Raw genomic sequence first — 23,709 nt, 5'->3', positions numbered from 1 at the left:
CCCTGAACCAAATTTACAAATGAGTAAACAGCTAAGTGAAGATACACATTCTAAAATAATTATGCTGAGATCATTAAAAATAATGTGAGTGGCTGAGTTTTAGCATGATGAAATAATATTAAATTAAGATAAAAGTATTGTTTTAACCAAAATAGCTACTTGATTATGATGACAGTTCTTAAACAGAGCTCAACTAAGTACGTTTTACTCAGCAAAATTTCAATTATGTTACGCTTTCTTGGCCTAAAAATCCAATTTAGAAACCCCTTAGTGGTCAGGAACACATGCCTTCTGGACGTTTCTTTCAGTTGAATAGAATTGTAGCAGTGTAATGGAAACTCCTTACATCATTGCATTCTTGACTGAAAGAAGTTCCAGCGCATCTGTGTCAGAAATTAGTGAAGAATAGAAAAACTCTTCAACCTAACCTTTCAAGACTTTTTCTAAATGTGGGGTCCACATAGAAGGAAGGACTAAATATAGGTTTTTAAAAACTGAGGACTGAGAATACAGTTCAGTAGTGTGTTGGGAAAGCCTTGGGTCTATTCCCCAACAAGGAGAATAAATAATTAGGAGAAGGAATGAATACATACACAAATAATTGAGAACCCTGTTTAAAAGGGGCTCTCTACATTTCTCTGCTTAAAAAGTTCTTTTTCTTTCTATAACATACACATTAATTGTTCAATATTCAATATAACACTTAAAATGGAAGCCTTAGTTATGAATGTATAACTGTAATGAATAATATTGAAAAAAGTCAAGAATTACACATGCGTATATTATAGAAAGGAAGATTTCCCATTGTAGAGAGGTCTAACTCTGGCAAAAATATATCTTACTCTCTTGGTTTCCATTTGCACAGAGGTTGTTTCTCCAGCCCATCTCTTTCAGTCCATACAAATGAAATGTCCTCACAAATGAAGTGAGTATCACATAAACAACATGTATGCAACATTATTTTAACTTGTTCATCTCTACATATTCAGATTAGCCAATTTAAACCATTTATATCCAGCATAATATAAATTACATTATTTGTACAACTTGTATGTTGTTCATTCTCTTCACTTGCAATTCTATTGTTCCTTCCCCTAAATTCTTAATATTAAAAAAGAGAGAGATGATGGTACTGAGAGAGAATAAATCATTTTATATATTTCTATATATCTAACTATCAGCAAATGAATAATCAAATAAATCGACTTAATTGCTGCATCTAATTTGTAAATACAAAATACAATAGGAAATTTTCACTCTGTGAGAATGTCAGCTAATTAAATTACAGTAATTTCGCTGATCAAACAAATAATCAAATTCCATAAAGTAATCCCCATACTAATGTCTACGTTTTGACAGCTTGTGGTTTTCTTTGCTCTACTTTATAGCTATTGCTGGTAGTGCCTAAATATCCAGGAAGCTTGAGCTACTCTTCAGTTTTAAGTAAAAGTCTTTGACTGACTTCAAATATCAACATTCTGGGGGGAAAAAATTAACCTGATGTCAACCCCTCACATCAAAGACTTACTGGATTTCTTTTCTGATCAATGACTATGCTGCCTTTGAATCATGGACACGACATGTCTTCTATCTCAGTTTTCTTCCCAGGTGTCAGCACATCTTACCCACTTAGACCAATTCTGTGATCTAAATCTGTGTCCATGATTATCCTCAGAGAGTTCAATGTTTATTTTGTAATATCTGAGAACCTGTTTTTCTACTGAAGAAATTAGTATCGTATGAATGATATTAGGCAGGAGCAAGAGACTATAATATAGAAGAACCTAAACAATAAGGAAAAGTGAATTCTGATAGAATCCTCAGGGTGCTAAAGGGATGACCATTTAACATTAGGTATTTTTTTTTAAAGTGCTAATTACCCAGGAAGAGAATCAAAGGTTACATTTAGAAAATTCAGCAGAGATCAAAGTGACAACCATGTACAGAACCCCTGTACATTTCATGCGAGAGAGAAATAATCCTGATGTGGACAGACATCGGATATTGAATACTATGATAAAGAAAACAACTTTAAGATAGATAGGGGCACTAAGTAGCAATGCTTCCTTCAACTACAAAAACAGAAGTTTTCAGAATATCCCAGTAGCCAATCAGGTAAGCACACGAGGGGAGATCTTAGTGCAGAAGGCCAACGATGCTGAGGAGTCAGGGAAACACTGGGTAGAGAATTTCAAAAGATATACACACAAAATCCATGATTTTTTCGAAATGAAAGAAAAAAGAAAAGTTTCCTACTTTTATATCTTTATCTAAAGACTCTGTCCATACTCCGTGTTTCTAACACAGATCTCAAGGGTGTTCCACATGTTTGGAAGGCAGGTGGAGCGAAGGGTAGCCAGCCCCCTTTCTAATACTCCCGGGGCGGGGCACTTTCTCCATTATGGGTGTTCATTTCTCTTTATTTCAAATGACTAAGTGTTCTTTAACTACCAAAATGGTCATCAGTATGGGGAATTGCTTTATGGAATTTGATTATTTGATTATGTTTGTAATCATGCTGGTTAATCAGAGATGCCCCCAGGCCTTCGAGACATAGGCAACTGGCAGAAAATGCTTTAGAAGGATGACCCAATCCCTGATTGACCCACAATGGTGAGGAAATTGGAGACAGAAAGTCCAACTTTTAGTGTAATATAAAATATGGAAAGATAGCTGAGCCCCACATAAGTCTGTCATTATAGGTAGGAAGAAGGGCTGACCCCCTAGAATTAATTATTACTGATAAAATATTGTATATGTAGATCCTTCTCAATACCCTGCTCCGTGCAAATCCAGGCACTAAGATGCATCAAGAGTGCAAAACAACAACCGACAATCCATCCTATGCATGTTCTTTCTTGTGCCTGGATTTCTTCCTTCAACTCCCTTCAACCCACCCATTTCAATGTTTTCCAGCTGATAGTTTAAAATCCCTTAGGGCTCCATTTTAGTTAACAGAATCCCATATTCTGTAAATGTGGTCTCAGTTGTTTTGTCCCTCATAGATGTCTGTTTTGTATTTCTTCCACATATTTCATTCAATTCCCAATTACATTATTATTTACATTTTTACGCATTCAGGTTTCTCTTTTTCCAAGACAGAATCCTTTTTCTTCAAAGGCAGAACCCATATTTGTTTTGTTTGCCATTTTGTACTCATTGTCTTCAAAGAAATGTCTTATTTTTAATGGTTGAAAATTTATGAGGATCATATTAATGAGCATGTAGTTCATGAGGAAAGCAGAACACTGAACTGGGAATTGCTGCGCTAGTGCTATGATAAAGATTCATGGTAGTTCATACTTTCAGCACCTTGAGTCTATAGTTACTTGCAGCTCTGCTTCTGTCCCTAGGAAGATTCAGAACGTCATGGAAGCTGGAATTCATCAGAAGCTACACTACCAGACAGGAAGAAAAAGAGCAGGCCCATGACAAGTTATGAGCTTTATAATTACCTTCCCACCTACCCCTTATCCTACTACTGGTAATCTAGGCCCCACCTCCTAAATGTTTCTAGAACCTCCTTAAATAGTGCTGGGGTCTAAGCCCTAAACAGGTGAGCCTGTTGAAGACATTTCATTTAGAAACCATAAAAACAATGAATTCACGAAATTCATAGGCAAATGGTTGGAACTGGAAAATATCATACTAAGTGAGGTAACTCATTCACAAAAGAACACAGATGGAATGCAGTCACTGATAAGTGGATATTAGCCCAGAAGCTCAGAATAACCAGAACACAACCCACATATCAAATCATCCCCCCCCTTAAAGAAACCATAACAATTAGATAGACTCTAAAATGTTCCTTTTGAGCTGCTTACTATAGGACAGTTTTACCCAATATCCAGGAGCAAAGAAGGACGGTATTTTGCATTATTAGATTTCACTACAAAAATTGGGATAGTTGTAGACAGGCGGAGGTGCTTTTGGCTCCTGTATGTTTGCATACCGAAACATAGTTTGCAAGACAACTGCTGGGCATTGCATTGAATGCGATGAATCAAACATTATGGGTGTTCCATAATTTTAGGTTTTAAGAGAACATCCAAGTCTCTGTTCCCTTTTGTTCTTTTGAGATAAGAAGAGACTATTGCATTTATGTTGAATCTGAGGCTTAAAGAGTGTAATAAATTCCTTCATAAACTTTTGCCTAGTAAATACAGTCCTGGAAGCCAAGCCTTTGGAAAGACATACAATGCAGGGCTTGACCCAACACTGTATAATCAACTCATATAAAGTCTGAACCCATGACCTTGGCCTAATGAATACCACATTTCTAGTAAATAAGTAATTTGAGACAAGTGGATATTAATCATAAAACTCTAAAATGCAGCCAACCAATTTCTTTTACAATTTCTATAATAAGTGCAATATTTCTGTGTCAAGAATATTTTGTCTGAATTGGTATTTTCTTCAGAATTTTGTTGTGTTTTTTCTGTTTCTACTGTCATGCTGTTGTTGCTGTTAATTAATTGTCGTCTTGACACTAGCTCATTATATGTGTGACCCATGTGTATCTTTTGAAGCTCACTCTATCATACTATGACCTCTTCATAGACACAGGGAACGGTAATGCTTTTCTTTACCTTTATTTGGCTCTGATGGAGGCTCAAGAAACAGCCAATTGTAGGCAATTATAAGCTACTGAATTTTAAAAATAAGTCTTGGGACAAAGATCTGAAAGTATTGTTTTTTAACTGCAGTGTAATGAATAGATGTAAAATTGGTCATGGTTAAAAATGTGATATTTTTATAAGCCCATTCCTTTGGTTGCTTGGGAAAAATCATTCATTTCTGTTGCCTGATATGAAAAATCTGGCAACAGAGTCATTAATAGTCAATACAATAAATCTATAAGCAAAAATAAAAGATAAAATGTTAGAAATAGTTATCATTTTCTTGTTTACATGTAACAGAATGTTAACTTCAGTTTACTTGTGGAAGCTTCTTAGATTGAACATGTGAACAAAAAAGATAATACATGCAGAGAATGGCATCTTTTATGAGTAAGTAGGTAAGTCATTTTTCTTCTAATGCAGGAGGAAGAATAAAGGGATAGACAGCATAGGAAGTTATTGATTGTGAGCTTAGAAATTGTATTCCAATTGATTGCCTGTGTAAAATGAAGTGTACTATGTGTAAGCACAACCTGGGAGTCAGAAAAATAAAGCATGTGTTCTCTTCACCATGATTCAGCTCTTATTGACGTGAGCAGTGAGGCTTTTCAGCCAAGACTGAGCCTCCGTCCATACCCACGCTGTGTCTCATGCAGATCTCAAGGATGCTCCACATGTTTGGGCGGCAAATGAAGCAGAGGGCAGCCAGACTCCTTTCCAGTACTAGGAGGGGTGCATTTTCTCCTTTACAGATGCTCACTTCTCTTTATTTCAAAGAACTGAGTGTTCTTTAGCTACCCAAACCGTCATTTATCATGCATGGATGACAAAAGAAAAAGCACTAGGCATTCTTGTCACCTAGGCCGTTTAACTTCAAGACCAAGAGTAAAACAATCAAAGAATGAGAGGCCTTTCTCTAGTAAACACTTTTAATTTGACTACTTTCCCGCAGCACAAATCCTATAATTAATCAAAATCGCAAAGAAAGAAGCCATTGGCAGGAAAACAGAAAGTGTTGAAATTGGGAAATAGTCAAGATAGATTGAGATACAGCAGCATCATAACAGGGCGGGCCAAGCTGGGAAAACATTTAATAAGCTTCAGCCACAGTGGCATTTTTTTTTTGTTCTTTAGTGAATAATGAGGTAAATTATGCATAGCAAAAACTCATTAAAGAGAATAGTCCTTGTACAAGGTGGAAAGATGATTAGGAACATGTAAGCAATCTGGCAGTCAACAGCTCAAGTCTTCAGGTACTGGGGAATCAAGGGGATTAACAATACTCAAAGCAAACAGAAGGTATAAGGCATGTAAATCAGTCGCTTTTAGGATTATTTTTCAATTGAAAACAGACAACGGCTAAGTTGAAGATAGGCATTTATGGAAGAATGATATAGCAGGCATCAAAATTCATTTAAAACTCCACTCTTAGAAATAAATATAAAAGGGAGGAATGGGGGGAAACTGATCAGGATGTATTGTATGAAAAAAGAATCTATTTTCAATTAAAACAAGAAATACATTTAAAAATAGATATAAGGGAAACATGGATATTTTAAATAACTTACTATAAGTTTGTAAGAAGCAAATAAAAAAGACATAAACAGAAAAATCAGGCAGAAAAAAAGAAAATAAAACAATGTATTTCAAGCATATATTGTTTTACCAATAAAAGACACACTTGTGTCTCAAGTAACAATAGAAAAATAAAAGAAATATAATCCACATCTTGTGGTAAATATTTGCATATTTTAAAATAATTGTATATTAGCTATGACTATTTTTAAAATAAAATTGCTTAGACATTAAAACTCAAATATTTTGTAAGTCCTAAACTGCTTAGTAAAAATAAAAAGTCACACATCTGGAACTAAGGAATACAATAAGCTATAGCTATGCTAAACTGGGGGCTATAACTGTTTCTAGCTTCACAATTTAAATATTTTAGTAGCAAGATGAGTGAAAAATACTATTTACAAATAAATGGCATTTTGAAATATGTTCATGCTTATGAATATATTTTAAAATCAAGAAAATAAATGAAAATAACATCCAATTTTAGTATATTAGAAGAAGACAAAGCCAAGGAAGCAAATGGAAGAAAATAACTTAAAAACACAAGTTTCAATTCAGGGGAAAAAAAGATAATTTTTGAAAACCACAGTTGGTCTTAAGAACAAAACAAAAACAAAAGACACAGTAAAGTTGATTGATCTCTTCAAGACTTAATGGGTCCCAACAATAAATTTAACACTTAAAAGGAAACTTTGAAAACAGAAACAAACATAAAATATAAGAGATCTTGCTTCCAGATATTAGAAATATGAGTCCTGTGAGTATGTTCTAGTGTTGACACAAATTTCAAAATCCAGTGTTGTTCTAATGTAGAGCAACTACCCAATTCTCTCAAAAATAAGAAACCATATATTCTCACAGAAGCTACATAGGCAGACACTAGAGCTCAGGGAAACAAACTAATTTGCTCAAAGTTTCCGAGCAAAAGATTCACATTTGTTTGAGTTTGTTTGACTGTTTGAAAGCAGGTCTCAACTAGCCCAGGTTGGACTAAAAACATCCTGCCCAAACTCCTAGGCACTGGGTTTGTGGGATGATTCTTTCAATGCCACATTCTTTCCATCACTTTGCATAATTCCACACCATGACTCATCAACCTCCAGCTTGCCGCCATGTCCTGACAGTAATCCTGGAGTCACGCTCACCACAGTCACCCACTTTTGAGTTCTGTAACCACATTACTCTCTTCAGCCTAAACCCTATGTGACAATACAACCAACGTTCCTTCAAAGATATTTCAGTTACGTCTGTTTTAAATTGGATTAAGGGAAAAATATTACACAATCATTTATAAGATTCATCTAAGGACATAGACTCCCTTTCTTCCTGTGTCTTCTCTTTAGGGTCATTAAATGCTGAGGTGTGAGAGTGGGGAGCAAGGGCAGAGAGGCATGTGCTTTATAGTTACCTCCCTGATGGTAGACAGGGCTCAGATTGGTCAATTCTTCCATTAGATGTACACAGCAGGAAATTACCATGCTGCCTGCCATCTCTAGCCACTTTCTGCCTCTCATTTGCCACTGAATCCCCTCGTTGGTGTCTCTGGGACCATTAAGGGTCATGCAGCTCTGCTGAGAAGTTCGTCAGTTCCGGCCACTGGGTTTCTTCTTTAAATATGGAAGGTGAGGCTTCCATGGCCAACTTTTCATCCTCCTTCTCATCCAGTTTGCCTTGTGGTCCAGTCCTCTCCATGGATGTTCTCCCATGGTAAGATAAACATCTAAGATGTTCCTTCTTTCTAGCCCTAATGGTCCTACATGAGAACCTAAACATTTGTCTTCTAGAGTTGCCTAGCTATTCTCACTCAAAAGGGAATGACTAATGGGTAAATCTCAGAAGCCCAGTACATATCCAGCTCTCCGACTGGGGGAACCTCTCTTATATCCTTGGTACACCATGTTAGAGAATGAATGAGAAGGAGGATGGGGCCGACTTCAAGATCCTCAGCAAATGCACAAATGGGCAAGGAGTCTTCAACAACCACTTAGCGTTTAGACGAAATAGTAGACTCCTACAGGAATCTAAGCCTCTACTCTGCAAACAAACTTATTATTTAATTTTAAGTGTATGATTCTAGATGGCAATGGTCACAGTAGAGAATGATGAAGATTCATACCCAGGTAATTTACACACTTGTTTGGGTATTGCAACAATATTTGACATCTCAACTATTCTACTTCTATGGACAGTTCAAAAGCCAAGACTTGCAGTTAATTGATTCACTTTCTATTTTGAAGGCACATAAGACTAGTCTGCATAGGGTGTGTTGCTGATTTTGTCCTAGCTCATTGAATCTCACCTTTACACAAAATCTGGCAGTCACCAAAGGCTCAGAGAAGCTTAGAAGTCACCCAACATTCTCCTTTTCTCTCCGTCCTTTCAAGTGTCATTTGCCAAATATTTTCATTTTTGGACTTTTATATTTTTGGCTTCTGTCCTCTCTTTTCCAGTCTTAAGGTTGATGATTCAGTTTGGTCATTTTATTACATTCACCATAATGGCTTGATAATTATTCCTTTTTCTGCCTTCTCTTTCCACAATATTCCAGCATCTGCTAATATTAATTGAACCTGAAGACTCTTGAATAGATTCCCAACACTTTAAGAGCAAAACTCCAAATAACATAGGAAGCAAACCCAGGTACCCTTCTCCTGCTTCACTTTCCCCTACTATATCTTTCTCATTCCTATGGCTACACCTGGGCAGCCTAGAACTTGTCAGGCAAGTTCTGAATGCACTTGATCACACGAATCTCTCTTTTTAGAATATATTTCTCAATGGAAATTCTTACATATCCTTCAACCTACAGTTCAAATGGGTTTCCTTCTCAGAAACTATTTTCTACCCGCCACTCATTTCTATACCCACGAAGTAGATACTGTTTGCCAATGGGCTCCCATAAATCCCTGACGATACCACTGCTATGAGGCACCATGTTGAAATGGTTTGTCTATTCTTTGGGAGCACATAGGTTAGTGAAATGAGTCTGTATTATCACCATGTATTTAAAACTAGCACAATGGTAAGTAGGTACAGTCACCATTCAAAGAGCAAGTCTTAAACAAGAGCTTTAACAACTGTGATACTTATTATCAGTGTAATCACAAAGATACTGAACTCCATTTTTGTCATCTGTAAAGTTGGTATCATGTTGTACATATCATCTAAGATCTATCTATGAAGATTATATTACTCTATAGAGTTCTTCAATAATCTTACCAATTTTCCTGGGACCTTAATGGTAGTGTTACTCCCTGATGTTTAAGTGAAATAATGCTCATAAATTATGTGGCAGAGCTTGGATAGCTAGTACCCAATATGTTTGGAGTAGTTAAATTTTTTTAATCAATATTCATTTTATACAGAAATTGATTATTTGTGGTGAATGTACAAGTATCAAAGCTAAAGGCATAAGTTATTATTAAGATTTATCCTGGTAACTTTGTAGAATTCATCAGGACTTTTAATTATATGGTATAATAAGAGTTAGCAATACACTTATCTAGGGCAATATATTTTGACATTCTTTAGTTACTTTGGCACCTTAAGCATCAAGGGAAGCAGAAATAGCACAGATAAAAAGAAAAAGAAATTAAAAATGACTTTAGAGAAAGCAAAAGAAACATCTTTTCATTTGACCTACATTTATATGGCAAGTTCCACAAAATAGAAGCATATAAAAAGGTATTAGCAAACACCCAACACTCAAATTCAATGTTTGCCCTAGACTGGAGTTGTTATTAACTCTCTAAACGCTGTTTAATTCATTGGCTCCATTTAAAGAACAAGACAAACCGTATTGAAAATGCGAAAATGTTGGTTGTTAAGAAAGGAGATTTCTCTCTGGTTTATGCTTGATCAGTTTTGACAGAGAACATGTATTCTTGTTGCCACAGCCGCTCTGAAGATTCATTTCCTGTTTGTTTAACATTATCAATAAAGCAAATGCCAAATCAAGCGCAGACAGATCGGTGCCTGCCCTGAGGGTAAAGACAATTTCCAAATGGGTGGACAGCAAAGCCTTAATAAGTACATTATGTTTATCTTTTGACTTTTGGTTGTGTTTGGCTCCTCCGGATAAATGGCATTTTCAACCTAGCATCAGCCCAACCCAGCTGGAACGGCAGAAACGCTGTTTTCAAAAGAAATGAAACATTCTGCATGGATAGAACAGCTTTCCTTGTTCTTCAATTACCTAAGTAGCTTAAAACCATTTTTGGAAGAAGCCAGGGAGTGAACTATAAACATTTTCCTTAAGCAAAGCTCATTCTTTTCAGAGCCAGCACTGGTCACTCTGGAATATCCAACCTCTCTATACAATTTTGAGGCGCTTTGAGTATGGATAAAGAGCTCCGTGGACATTTTAAAATATTTCTTCCTGGGACAAGATAGATAAAACAAAACAGGTACAAAAAAAAAAGTCTTGACTTGAAATCAAAGCACAGCTTAGTGGCTGAGGTTCAGGTTTTAACACAGTCAAAAGATGTGGGGTCAGTAGAGTGGGAAGGAAAGGAAAAGGAGGAGAAATGAAAAGGAATTTACTACAATGAACATGTAACAAATACCAGGGGTAAAATGACCCATCCCCCACCCCCATCCCCCATCCCCCATCCCCATCCCCCATCCCCCATCCCCCATCCCCCATCCCCCATCCCCAAACAGGTCTTCTCAATTACATCAGGAAATAAGATGTTTTTTCTTTTTTAAATCTGAAATCTGAAAAGCTGGCCCTTTGTCACTTGAGCATTGTGAATGACGTTGAGTACTTTGGGAGGTGAACTTAGAGAACGGATACTCTGCAGAAGGATGCAGATCATGGATGCCTGATGGTCCATTCCAAAGACTTGTTTTGTGGAGGAGCTATAAAGTAGAATTCCGATGATCAAAATACAATCGAAAACAGCAAGAAGGTGTGCTAATGATGGAGGCAAAAACACCAGTAATTTGATATCAGCCAAGGCATTGAACAGTGGTCAAGAGCTTAAGTTCATGCTCTGGTAACAGTCCATAAGATTTGAAAATACAAAGTTTGAAAATCAGACAGAAACAACGCATGACCAGAGTTATATAAAAAGTATAAAAAATTGCAAATCAAACAAAACGCTTATGCCCTGTCTTTTCCTATTAGATAATTTCCTGGCAGGCCCTGACAAAGCTGCTTAGTCCTCCAGGGCGCTGATTTTTTCTAGTTGCCCATTATAAATACTTGTTTAGCTATATACTTCTGCAAATACCATCCACCCAGGAGTGGTGACAACAGGGGCTTTGTGAGAAGCTTATTGTCCACATTGCCCTAGAGCTGAGGAAACTCATTTTCAGTTGCTTCCCTTTCTCACTACATATTGTGTTTCTCTTTTTACCTACGTTGTCTCTGGTGGGCCCTTTGATTTTCTTTCTTTCTTTTTGTTAGCTTTATTTGTTTTGCCTTTGGCTTTTTTCCCTATTATCTTTTTTTTTTTTCTTTTCTGAGAAAAGGATTTTTCTCACATTATATATCATATTTTTTTGTTTGTTTAAGTGTTTTCCCTGCATGTATGTACATGCAGCACATAATGTGCCCGGTACATGCGGAGGCCAGAAGGAGCTGGATGCCCAGTATGCAGAGCCACCATGTGGGACTTAGAAATAGTACTCAGAGGCTCTGCAAGAGCAGCAGGGGCTCTTGACTGCTCAGCCATCTCTCCAGCTCAGTTTTTACTTTCTTTTCTTTTCTTTCTTTTTTTTTTTCATCTTTGACTTTCTGAATCAATGTTTTTTTTTTTTTTCCGGTGTATGGTTTCCCTCTTCTGAGAATTAACACATTTATATTTTTAAAGATTTATTTTATTTTAAATTAAGTTCATGGGATTGGGGATATGCACATGAATATAGTTGTCTTCGGCGTGCAGAAGATTGGATCTCCTAGAGCTGGAATTACAGGCAGTAATGAGCGAAGGGCTGAGAAATGAACTCAGGTCCTCTGCCAGAGCAGCAAGCCCCCTTAACCACAGAGCTCTCCCTCTAGCCCAAGAACCAACACATTTCTAACACATAAAATAAATACCATACTCATGGTATATTGATATAAGGCTCTTTTGCATATTCTTGTTTATATTATTAATTACATCAATTGAGTGAATGCTCAGTTACTGCCCTTCATATGTGGGACTTCAAAGGACAACTTGTGAATTCTCTTCTTCTGTCACATAAGTCCCAGGAATTAAATACAAGCTGTCAATCTTTGTAGCAAGCACCTGAGCCAGGTTGATATATCTCAATGGGGCCCAAAGTTTTCTCAACTTGCTTTCTGGGTGTTGGGGTTATAAGTGTGTGTCACCATGCCTGACTATTCTTTAATTTTTTCCTCTTTCACTGAAACAGGAATGACTGAAAAGAATGAAAAGAAACAACAGTAGCTTTGAGAAAGCCGAATTTAAGGTGTCACCTTGGCATCTGAGCACTAGTTCTGAGCATCAGGTTGTAAGGAAACTTTGAGAACCTAGGAAAAGATCCGCAATAGAGAGCTATCTGACTGTACTGCAGATAGTATTAAAAATCAAGCATGGGCCTACATCAGGTCCTCTGTGTGCGCTATGGCTCATAACTTGAGGTTTAAGGTACTCCTAACGGTGCGAGTGGGTGTATCTCTGACTCTTTTGCCAGCTCTTGAGACTTTTTTCCTCCTATTGGGTTTCCTTGTCCAGCCTAGATAAGGGGAGTCTGCCTTGTAGTCTTGCATCTTGTTTTGTCCTGTTTGTCTGTTGTCATTTGGAGGCCTGCTTTTTCTGAAAAGGAAATGGATGGGGAGTTGGTCTTGGGGAGAGGGGACTTGGGGAGACCCAGGAGGGGGATGGAGGGAGAGGAAACTGTTGGGTTGTATTGTATGAGAGAAGAATCTATTTTCAATACTTAAAAGGAGATATAAGGCAAATAAAGCCGGCAATTGTATCTAATTAGAAACTTTAAAAAAAAAATCTAGAAATACTAAAGTTTGAAACATAATAATACATAAAAATCCAAAGATAAGAAGAGATAAGGAAAGAAAGCAGCTAGGAGACCTGGAAGACATGTGTTGACCTGGGTATAAAGTCTCTTCAAGCAGGAGATATAAATCTATTCTTAAATAGGAGAAAAAGAAACTTGACCAAGGAATTTTGAAACATACATGTTCATGATGAAAAAACTTTTGATGAAGTTGCTGTAAGGAGTGGTATCAGCCCATGGAGGCCCATGACCAAGTTCTCAGCACAAAGGAGATTTACTTACTTCAGAGGAACAAAGGACAGAGAATAAGAGAAAAAGACAGGAGACAGAGGACAAGGGAGAAGAGGGAAGATACAAGGAGAGGGAGCAGGGACATTTGTCACAGAAGGTCAAAGGGCTGCCTGTAAATAGAGGGGACACAGACAAGGAACATAGGAAAAGGGCAGTTTCTAAAGGTAAAGGGGAAACACCACGTTAGGGGTTAAGTTGTTTAATTTTAATTGGGCATATAAATACGTGAGCCAAAGGACATTTTTGATTGTCGAACATCAATACTTTGATAGCCAGACCTTGGCAATTAGCTTCAAGAGGAAGAAGTGGCTTAAATAAAACAATAGACCTTAGTGTGTAGCTTATGGAATGTAACCTAATAATTTAGAAAGCCAGAGAGAATGGGCAAAGGGCGAGGCCTGCCAGAGATACGTTCACACGCTTGGCCTGGCCAGAGTCCCTTTAGTTGTAGAGTTCAAAGCCCAATGGGCAGAGTGTAAACCAGAATGAGGACAATGTAATTGAAATTAAAGAATCTGCAGAGCAGTGGGGGATGTTTGGTTACACTGAAAGACGCTGAATGCATGTGCAGAAGAAGAACCTGAAGGATATTTTTAGCATGAGAGAAATTGATTTTCTTTGTATGATCACTGTCTTAGTCAGGGTTTCTATTCCTGCACAAACATCATGAGCAAGAAACAAGTTGGGGAGGAAAGGGTTTATTCAGCTTACACTTCCACATTGCAGTTCATCACTAAAGGAACTCAGGACTGGAACTCAGGCAGGTCAGGAAGCAGGAGCTGATGCAGAGGCCATGGAGGGATGTTTCTTACTGGTTTGCTTCCCCTGGCTTGCTCAGTCTGCTCTCTTATAGAACCCAAGAATACAGCCCAGAGATGGTACCACTCACAAGGGGACCTCCCCCTTGGTCACTCATTGAGAAAATGCCTCGCAGTTGGATCTCATGGAGGCGCTTCCCCAACTGAAACTCCTTTCTCTGTGATAACTCCAGCCTGTGTCAAGTTGACACTCAAAACCAGCCAGTACAATCACATTAGTGATCAAGTTGATTAAAATAAATGGGTGTGCTAGAGAAAGAGACAAGAATGGCTAATGGGCACTTGTGTGGAGCAGGTGATAAGGAAGAGTAGCTGGCACTCCGATTAGTGATGTTCTTGCTCTCAGTAAATACTGATTATCTATTGACAAGGGGGAAGACAGAGTGTGAACACACTCTAGAGCCCAGATTCACAGATATGACCGTGGAAGGAGGTTTTGAAGCTTGATCATATTCTCCAGTCACCTCCTGCTATGAAGCTGGTGCAGAAAGTTCGATTTGATATTGGTTGGCCTTTGTCAGTGATCGTGATAGAACAAGAGCATCCAAATGCTCAAATAAGTTGTCATTGGAGACCACAGATTGAAGGGGACAGAAAAGCATGCGAGACAGGGATAAGAATGTAAAGCCAATGAATGGATTACGGGATCTGGTGCAGTTAAAGAAAAATTGGAGCTGTGAAACTTCAGGGAGTAAGCTCTAAAGGGAGGAGCTAAGATTAGAAGGTTGAATTCTGGTCATCCGTGATATAGATGGTTAATTATAAATCTACAATAAAATGCAGCAGCTAACGTCAAGTGAAGGTTAAGGTCTGCACTCTGAAAAAGGAGGAAGTAGAGACAGAACTCAGGAGTGTGAGCATGGAGTCCCCATCCTCCAGGAGAGGGCCAGACAGCCAGTACTGTGGAAGGATGAGGAACTGAACTCTGGCTGCAGAGAATTTGCTCTTAAGCAATACCTAAAAGTAACGGACATCTAGTCATTTGCAGAACAGGTTGCGTTGTTTTTAATAGTTGCAATTTAGAGATATTGAAGGATGGTAGAATTGTGTGTTTTGCATATTGGAGTACTTGGCTTCCACACAATATTTTCTGAAATGCCATTTTCTATTATGATAGTGCTTACTAGATACTCACTTGCTGTCCTTTTTGCTGAAAGAAAAACCAAACAAACAGAAAAATAATTAGGTATCACAGGAAGCTAGGCAATAGGAAAACATATGTAAGTTTAATTTAAACATTTAGCAAATGCATTCATGACTTTATGCTGCCTGCATCATAAATTGACAAACAATGCATTTGTCCATAAAATGTAAGTATTGTTTTAGATGTAGTTGAATCAAAATATCCTAAGAACATAAATATCATAGACTACAGCGTGTTCATGCAGGGGTGGGGTATTTAAGCTGGTTCTGCAAAAGGGAAGTGCAAATTTAATATCTGGGCACTCCCAGTTACATCACAATTGTTCTTTGAGCATAGATCTAAGTGTTCATTTAACAGTTTAGCACAACTTTTACTTGGCAGAAAAAGCATTAAAGTGATAAAATCTGAACTAGATTGGTATCAGATCATTTTTTTCCCTCTCATTGTGATGGCAGACTGGGGAAAAAAATCCAATTATAAAACAAGAAAGTCTTTGATATGAATTCTGCCTGGGAAGTGTCACATGATTTTACAAAGGTGTGTCCACACTCTTATCCCATAAAGGTGATCCTCTGACTCTTTTCCATGGTCTTAAAAGAAAAATAAACTGAGAACAAATACTAACTACATAATATCAGTGTAAAACAGTTCATTTTGGAAATTAACTCAAGCTGTCTTTAGCACAGCAGACATGATTGGGCATAGACACATCTGTTCTGCTCACTTAACTGTCAGGCAATACTGTTCCTTAACTGGTTCATGCATTCCTAGCAATTTCATAACAATAACAAGTAAAACCAAACACTGCATTTCTAGAGGATTATAACACTTCGGAGATAGTCCTAATTACTTGAAAAGCATTAGAGGTGCAAAGCTTAAGGCCAAAATATACTACTTATGCACTGAAGTACTGTCTTTAGAGAAGTCCTCTGAACAAGACAGAACAGTATCTCCACATACAGCCTCTGCTCTACAGTCTTTAAGGGTTTATGATTATCAAGTAACTTGAAATTTTAGAAAGCTTTGCTGGTGGCTAGAAGAGATGCTATGGTCAGATTACAGCAACATGACAAAGACTCTAAAAATCTTCAGAGATTCCGTTTCAGGAAGGGCAAGTCCAAACCTAAACAAATGCAGCTCCAGCCGTCACCCCGATGAGCAAACCTTTTACCTCACTAAGCTGGAAGCTTCTGATCCTAAAGTTCTTGTGCCTCCATGTGCATGCATATCAGTTCCTTGTTGTCCCCTATTGTCACCCTCCAAATAGTGCTGGGCTGGACTGGCTGGGCAGTCAGCAGCTGCAACTTTCTTGAGGCTTTGTGAGTCCGTGAGGGTTTCTCACGGACTCACCAATCTCTGCATGCACATATTTTGGATTGTTTGTGGATCATTGCTTGTTTGTTTACAATGCTGGAAAGGGAACTCAGGCAAGCTCTCTATCACAATGGGAGTCCTGGCCCTACAAGTCATTTTTCAATTATGTTTTCGCTCTCTGAGATAATAATGTTTATCATTCCCCCCTTCATGTTCCTCCCTCCCAAAACCCTTTCTGCTAGCCCTATTTTATTCCAGGGTCTGTATATTTGAAAGGTCTTGCAACGTGTCTGAAGATTGTGTTTCTGTCCACATATTATAAAGAATCTGAGTAGTTTCTGGCAAAGAATGCCTGGAAACAACCTGGTTTATTAGGACAGATGCTTCTGTTGCTCTGTGACCATTATTTCTCCTGGGGTTGAAAAAGAGCTGAGTGACTATGAATTTTGTTTGTTTAGACACTTAATGATGTCGTCAGGTTTTCTTTAGCTAGTGTTAAAGTAGTCAGCAGGCTTATGGTTAACGGAACTGGACAACACTGCTCTATTCCCAGGAATAGGCGAGTGGAGGCAGGAGATCAGCTGGGGTTACTTCGTGAGGTACACTCAAGGGAGGAAAGGGGATGAGAGGGGGAAGAGATCTCTCAAAAGTCTAGGATGACTATATTTCATGTATTTCATGAAATCTGCAGGCTTGAAAAAAATGAAAATGCTAATCCTAAAATAAAGGACTGATTATAAAATGCACCTCTTTATCAGATATATCAAGTTGTGAGTGATTCTAGAACCAGTGACATATGATGCACTGTTTTCTCAGACTTTCTGTGTTGTAGAATTTCGTACTCCTTATCAGGAATAGATTATCTTAACTAAGACAGTGTCTATCTTTGAACAGAGTGTCAGTCCCAAAAAATACTGTATGTTGATCAGTCTTGAGCTCCTTGTGCTTAAACAAATCTGGGATAATATTTTCCAAAGGAAAAAAAAAGGTTTTTTGTTTCCACAGAAGAATGTGCTATGAATTTCAGAAGGACAACAACAAAATAACCAATAAAATAGGCTTTTTTTTTTTTAACTTTCGGTGAACAATTACAAATGTCTTTACTGAATATTCAGCAGCTATTATAAGGATAGCTAGAACGTGGAGCAAGGGGAAAAAGCATTTTCAAAACTGAACTGTATCTGAAGATATTTTTTTGTCTTTCTCAGAAGATATTTTCTTTCTTTACTTCTACCTCATTTTTTTACCTCAGATCTCTCTCTCTCTCTCTCTCTCTCTCTCTCTCTCTCTCTCTCTCTCTCTCTCTCTCTCTCTCACGCACACATACACACACTCACACACACACACACACACACACACACATTGACAGCAGACTGTGTGATTTCTGAAGTCTATAGAAACAAGACTATCAAGTAGATAAAGCCGTCTTCCCGTGGTGCCGTTCCAATAACATGTTTGTCTGTATAATGCTTGGCAAACTACATTTCAGCCTGTTTTAAGAAACATGCGGGTTATGCAATAATTCAGCATCTAGGGAGTACTGGATTTACATTTCTGTACCAAAAGAAAATAGACAAATACAACCTGAAAACATCATTAGTTTTAACTCCAGCTAAGAAGAAAGATGTACTGTGCAAAAACTGGCAATTTTAAGTTTTCAATCCTTTGTTTTCCTTTTGCTTCCAATGAGTGACACTTGAGATTTGCGGCTAATGGATTCTTTATTCCCCCAGAAGAGAAAGTATAGAATACCTAAAGGGCTAACTAAAGTACACCACCTTCCCCTGCTCCCATCAGTCAAAGAGAATCTAAAGTGCAGATCTCAATAGAGAACCAAGTAAAACTGGGAGACAGGAAGCAGAATTAGAAGTAGCCTTTAAATATAGAAGTTATTTAAGATTCCGATAAGATGCTGTGAGTTTTTATGCTATAGCACAGTAATCACCAATCAATCCAACAGCTAAGCAAACAAAAACAGCAATGAAGTAAAACACAAGAACCCTCCGTGACAATATAGTATATATAATCCCCTTCCCCAAGGATCCCAGTGGTGAAGGGACTTAAGGAGGCCGCACATGCTGTGTAGGATGGTACAGAAGGCCATAAAGCCCTGAGCAGTAAAACACAGAGAGCAATCAGCAACTCCTGCAGAGATGCTTCCATCTCTAACAACCCACAAAAAGGCAGTGAGGAGGCTCGCAGGGGAAGGAAGGTGTATAACTAAGCACACATTATGTGGTCAGCAGTAAACTAGACATAATTTCACTTAGATCCATCACAAACTTTGGGAGAGTTACTGTTGTTTCTGTGTTATAAAGAAACAAGTTGGTCATTCTCTCCCCATGTGCAGGGCAACCCCAGCATGCTGGATTAAATAAAATTCCTCTTGCTTCTTGCATCGATTCCCATCTCCACATTGTTCACTCGGGGGAGGCGGGGAAGGTGTCTCTGGTAAGTTAAGGCTCCCTGAGTCCTACTTTTGGTGTATTGGCCTGGAATCTGACATTCTGTGGGGACAGGCTGGAGTAGTGAATTGGAGGTCTCAAGCAGGTAACATTGTGGTTTTTTTGGATCTGTCTCATTGTTTGTCAAAGTCTGAGTCTGTAAGCCTCTCTGAACTTTCAGTTTGCTTGCAAGCATCCAGGAGGCTCAGAAAGCCTACGATGTCTGGTGCAGTCAAGTTCAACTGGCAGATGTGCCTTAAAATCAAGACCACAGGAGACAGAAGGATGTGTCAGGCCCCCAGGAGAGAGTCAGGAAGGTTTTGCTCCTTCTGGAAATGGCAAGACAGTAACATCGGGAGCCAAGTCTTGCTGTAACCTGGTTTATCTGGCTACTACCACAAGGGAAAGAGCACCTAGTTTGTTTCAGTGTGGCTGGAACTGGCTGAGTAACTCTATTATCTGGTTCCTGTCATATGGGCAGGAGAACCTGGTGTCTGTAACTGGGCCCATCAGGGGGTGAGCTCTGTGTTGTCTTTCTCTGCATTCTTGGACCTGGATGCCGGCCCGTTGCAGTGTCAGGTGGTTTGTGTGGTGATTGTTTTTTCTGTGTTTGTTAGTATCTTGTTCTGTGTTCTTGGACCTAGATGCCCACCTGTCGAGCTATCTGTGTGCTGATTGTTTTTCTCTGTATTCGTTGGTATGTCTTTCTGTGTTCTTGGACTTAGACTGACAACATTGTTTGGACATTAGACTGAAAAGCAAGTTAGTTACTCTCTGCTTCTCCAAATGACCCACCCATAGGGACCTATGACTTGCAGGTGATCAAAGCAGTAGAAGAGAAAGTCTTTATAGTTACATTGAAGAATCTAGTGGAGGACCCACCTCCCCCCTCATAGATAATAGCCTTTCTTTCCCGAGACACACCTCACAGATTCGGGCCTTCAGGAAAGAGGAAGCATGAGTGGAGAGATCTGGACCTGAGAAGAAGTCGATCCTTCAAGGCCCATCAACTGCAGGCCTGTTGCTCCAAGACCCTCCCCATCTATATCTTCCTACCCTTGCCCCCATGGCCCCACCAGCACTGGCACTGGTTCTAGGATACTCAGCCCATATGGGACCAGGAAGAAGCGAGAAGAGATCTGAGAGCCACCTCCCCTGATACCATGGTGGCTCTCTCACAAAGGGCATATTTTCCAAGGGGCTGATTAATCTCTTCGAAATTGTTTTATTTATAATGCAGGAAGCTAGAATACCCCCTCAGACACGGGGGCATTGTTGATTGACCAGGCATCATGAACAGTGGGCTTTCCTGATTAGACCTGACTGGGACTTTAATATGGCAAAAGGTAAGGGGCACCTGAAGGTCTACCACCAGATTCCATGGGCAGGTCTCAAGGGGGCCGCATGGCAACCCACAAATTTGACCAAGGTATGTGAAGTTAAACAGAGACCACAGCCTTCCTAGAGTGGGTCACAGAGGCATTCCACAAATACACACCCTATGACCCCAGGGGCAAGGAATATAAAACTACTAGGGCAATGGCTTTTATAGACCAGGATAGTAGAGATATCAGAAAAAAGCTTCAGAGGCTAGAAGGTCAAGGTAAGTCATTGAAGGATTTAGTGCAGGTTGCTAAGAAACTCTGCCATTACAGGGAGACAGAGGAGGAGAAGAACAGAGAAGAAAGAAAGAAAAGAGACAGGGAAGGAATCTACAGAGTCCTGGCTTGGGACTGGTTAAAGAAGGCAGAGAAGAGGGACTCCAACCAAAGAGAGATAGAAAATCCCTTGTAAAGGACCAGTGTGCACACTACAAGGAAAAAGGCCACTGGACCCAAGAGTGCCCTAACAAATGGAAGCCAGGAGCAGGAAGTCCCAGGACTTGGGAAGAGTGCCCCTAAATGGTGAAGGCATTAGCACTGGGTAAAGACAGTGTCTAGGGGAGACCAGGTTCAGACACCCTCCCCTAACCCAGGGTAACTCTGAGAATGGAGGGGAAACCCATTTAATTCTTGGTGGACACAGGGGCTCAGCACTCATTCCTCAAAGCTGATGGCCCTGTTTCTAAGGAAAGATGGTGGATCCGAGAAGCCACTGGCATCAAAATGTGTTTATGGACTACCAGAAGAACAGTGGACCTAGGGATGGGCTGGGTAGTCCATTCATTTAGGTTTGCCCCATACTGTCCCTATCCCATTGGGGCAAGACACACTCTCAAAAATGGGGGTCCAGATACACTTCCTGCCCAATGGGCCACAGGTAACTGGCTTAAAAGGAGAGACCTCTTTGACTGACCCTTGCCAAAAGCAGAAGCTACCTGGTTTACAGACAGGTTTTCTCCATCAAAGTCAGAGACTAGCAGGTGCTGCTCTGGTGGACGGCACAAATGTCATCTGGGCAGAACCTCCACTCCCTGGCATGTCAACGCAGAAAGAAAGTGGAGCTAATTGTCCTCACCAAGACCTTGGAACTTGGAGCCAGGAAGAAAATTAACATCCTTGTGGATAGCAGGTGTGCCTCTGCCTCAGTCCATGTCCATAGGGATATGTGCCAAGAGGACTGCTCACATCAGAGGAAACAGACAGGAAATCTTGGACCTTTTGGATGCCCTAATAAAACCAGCAACTGTGAGTATTATGCACTGCCCAGGACATCAGAAGAGAAGAGACTCAGTGGGCAATAACCAGGTAGAGCAAGTGGCTTCAGAAGTGGCCATGCAGGAGCCTATCCCGGTTATGGGCCTGCAAGAGACACCCACTGGGAAATGGGAGTGGATTAAGGGATGACCTCACTTAGAATATGCTGAAGAAAAAAGGACTCAGATTTCTAGCCACCCTACCAACTATTACCAAGAAAGGACAACGGCGCACATAAGAAGAGAGAACTATACTCCGCAGAAAGTAAACAAAAGACTTACTAGGCCAAATGCACAGATGGACTCAGGGGATTAAAAAAGCTTGTTCAAGAAGTTAAGGGACCATATTTATAAGTACATATTTATAAGACTTAGGTTTGGGGCCAGCAAGTGAATGTTTACTTAGCCAAGAGTAAGCAGGGCAAAAGACCTAGGGGAGAACAGCTTAGAATAGATTGAGAGATTTTACAGAAGTTAAGACAGAAAAATATGGTTACGAATACCTTCTAGTGTTTGTAGACATTTTCTCTGGATGGGTTGAGACATTCCCCACTAAGCAGGAAACAGCTACTGTGATAGCTAAAGAAGATATTTTCCCAAGGTTCAGAGTGCCCAAGGTAATTGGATTGGACAATGGTTCTGCTTTTGTCTCTAAGGTAAGTCAGTGATTGACAGAGATATTGGGGACTGATTGGTAGCTCCATTGTGCATACCGTCTCCAGAGCTCAGTACAGGCAGAGAAAATAAACAGAACTCTACAAGAGACCTTAACTAAATTGACCTTGGAGACTGGCTCAGGCTGTGTGGTGACCCTCCCTTTGACCCTGTTCTGAGCCCAGAACAGCCCCTGCCATTTTAACCTGACCCCTTTTAAGATCCTCTTTGGTACCCCAACTCCTTTGGTGTCCACTGGGCCGTCCCAGGAGGTACCCTACAACATGAGATTTTGTCCAAACTGTCTGCCTTAAATGTTCTAGGTATGCCAGAGACTCCTCACCACTTCCAGACTGGTGATTGGATCTGTGTAAGGAGGCTTCAGGGAACAGTCGCTGGAACCGTGATGGAAGGGACCTTTCCTGGTGCTGCTAGTCGCTCCCACGGGATTCAAGGTGGGAGATACTGCAGCCTGGGTGTATGCTTCCCATGTGAAACTTGCAGCATCCCCACTCTCCAGAGCCCGCGGCTGTATGGTACAGAAGACTGACAATCTGTTCAAGCTCAAGGTCACTCGACCTTGGTCATGACTGCCAGGTGGTACCTTTAGATTCTGGTTCCTTCCCCCATCCTATGTTCCCATCCACTAAACCTGTTACAACACTCACTGTCTCCCATCTGTTGGGATTGGGGATGGCCGGAGCAGCCACCAGGACTTCCACACTGGTCTTACAAGGAGATAATGACAGTCTGAGGGCAGCCATTGATTTAGATGTAGAGAGAATAGAAACTTCCATCAGTCACTTTCAAGAATCACTGACTTCGTTATCAATAATAGTAGTATTGCAGAATAGGAGGGCTATGTGTTGCCTTAGGTGAGTGGTGTTGTTTTTATATAGACCATTCCAGGGCTGTTAAAGAGTCAATGGCCAAGGCGAGGAAAGGGCTAGCCAAGCAAAAAAGAAAGAGAACAGAGTCAGGGCTGGTTGAGTCTTGGTTTAACTCCTCCCCTTGTTTAGCCACCCTGTTAGGACCCTTAATTGTTCTCCTGATATTGTTGACCTTTGGCCCCTACATTTTAAACTGCTTGGTCACTATTGTTAAGAAACACATAGGTACAGTACAGCTAATGATCTTAAAGCAGAGATACAAAGAACTAGATACAGAAGAGCAGGAGTATGAGCTATCAGAATACCAGCAATTACTTCAGGATTGAAGCATGCACAAAGAAAGAAAGGTGGGGGGAGGGTGA

General features: G+C 39.7%; 1 pseudogene; it reads right to left on the bottom strand.

The window, feature by feature from the left end:
* The window catches only part of LOC127670522 (uncharacterized), a 64,217-nt pseudogene extending 40,996 nt beyond the window's left edge, over positions 1 to 23,221 (bottom strand).
* Positions 23,222 to 23,709: the final 488 nt, after the last annotated feature.

This window comes from Apodemus sylvaticus, chromosome 20 (assembly GCF_947179515.1).
Source record: "Apodemus sylvaticus chromosome 20, mApoSyl1.1, whole genome shotgun sequence".
Classification (NCBI taxonomy): Eukaryota; Metazoa; Chordata; class Mammalia; order Rodentia; family Muridae; genus Apodemus; species Apodemus sylvaticus.
Note: the sequence above shows the minus strand (reverse complement) of the source record. Positions and strands in the feature narration are given on the sequence as shown.